The sequence below is a fragment of the Lathyrus oleraceus genome, chromosome 4 (genome assembly GCF_024323335.1).
Source record: "Lathyrus oleraceus cultivar Zhongwan6 chromosome 4, CAAS_Psat_ZW6_1.0, whole genome shotgun sequence".
NCBI classification, from domain to species: domain Eukaryota; kingdom Viridiplantae; phylum Streptophyta; class Magnoliopsida; order Fabales; family Fabaceae; genus Lathyrus; species Lathyrus oleraceus.
In genome coordinates, this window is record NC_066582.1 from 328,594,181 (window position 1) to 328,596,316 (window position 2,136).

Below are 2,136 nucleotides of genomic sequence, written 5' to 3' on the forward strand. Positions count from 1 at the left end.
TACTTTTAGTCAATGTACTTTCGATTAGACTTTCAAAAATTCTTTAGTACACATGAGGCATTTCAAACACAAACCTTGACTTACTTTTAGTCAATGGATTTTTCAATTACACTTTCAAGTGCTTTAGTACACATGAAGCATCTCAAACTCAAACTTTGACTTACCTTTAGTCAAGTAACACTTTCAAAAACATTTTTACCCCTTTCATTTTCCATTCAAAAATGCAAACAACTTTTAAACCAAAACATAGATAAATTCAAAAGGTTCATGTAGAGTACTACAGATGCTTAGGGTGCTAAAACCTTCCCTTTGCATAATCAACCCCCGTACCTTTGATCTCTACTTTCTTTGCTTCTAGTTTTACTATTTTCTATGCATGTTTATTTTGGGTTTATTTTGAATCTTTTTCCCTTCCCATGGAAAAATAAAAGTTCGATGTTGATATCAATGTTTTGCGAGTCAAGTTAATCCAATAGCTTGGTCTCCGATTCTCACCGCGATACCATGATTGAAACTTCCATGAACCAAGGTCCCAAGCACAAGAAATTAGGGTTTCACCCTTCTTGATTCCAAAAGATGAGCATTACCACAATCTTAGGGCTTGATCCTCAAGAAAACCCTAGCTTTCATTAGGTATGAATAACCACAACTTTGAGTCTATGATGATTATTTGAAAGTGCTAACATGAATGAATGATGCATATGTATGAGGCATGAATGAGTGAAGATGAATCTCAAGCTAAAGGTTATATGAAAAGTGAAAAGGGGAAGGAATTTTTTTGGGTATGACATATGTACAATAAAAAATGAACACCAAACAAAACATATTCAACAACTTCAATAAATTAGGACGTTTTCAAAAGATATCAGCAATAACATTTGAGTCTTCCCTATTTCTTGTCCATCACATATATCCATGAATGAACAAATAAGACTCAATAAAATTTTCATTTCCATCAATGAACATCTCTTGCTCGCATTGTATGTAGCTCTAGCTTTATACACTTGGGTAACACTAGCGAGGTTTCCCGGATCTTTGCCTTTCAAGGAAGAAGCAATGTACCATGAAGTCAAGTTGTACTTCATCATGTCATCACAAACTATCTCTCAAACTTTTAGACGATCCAATATGTCATGGCCATCTAAATCCTCAGCTAATTTATGATTGTGAAACCCACACCTAACCATCACCTTCCAACCACTACCACTCAACGCAGATCTCAGCCTAAAAAGGCATTTCACTTTCATACTATAAGTGCCCTATGAGGATTTAATGCTTTCAGATGTATTCTTCCTTTTATAGTTACCTCCTCTCTCAAAACCCAAAATCAATTTATCTTTCTTATATCACTGGCCATCTGTGGTATCAGAAAGAACAATCACAATTATAGTACCATGTTGTTTGCCAATATTTTATGCCCAAACTAATACGTCAGATCAGAACTCAAATATTTGTCCTTTACATCACAGAAAAAGTATACTTTCAATACCATATAAGGACGACATAATATTTAATTTAAACTTCTTACATAACAAAACATACTTTGTATGTGGTGAAGAATTGCATACAATTACTACACAAATATGTAGATGACACTGCCAGCTCCAGACCACACAAATAAAGCAGTTTTTGAAATTTCTTCTATGTTAGCGGAAATTTCAAATATACTCAAAATTTCTGGTATACCGTAAAAAATAGAAATTTTTGGTACTTGTTGTTTGTCCACAGAAATTTTGAGAATTTTCAGTATTGTATACCAGATTTCAATTTAGGAAGTTTGAAAAAGTAAAATTTATGAAAGAAAAGTAAAATTTGAAGTGTAAATATTAGCATGGGTATTTTGAGAATATTGAAAAATTAGGGGGGGTGCTAGGTTTAATTGGGAGGTGGCGGGAAAATTCTCGATCAACTGTCACTCTTAATGGGCCTAAAACTCAATTTCAACTAATCCATAACTCTAACTCGAATAAATAAGAAAACAAAGGGTGATCTTCCTATCCCAAAAGAAAAGATGACCACATCCACATCATACCATATCAGAGTATAGAAACAATCAAATCACATATAAAGGGTTCAATAAAAACCAAATCATCGCATTCCCCAAAGAAACCAAATATCTTGGATCTTTGTGTTTAA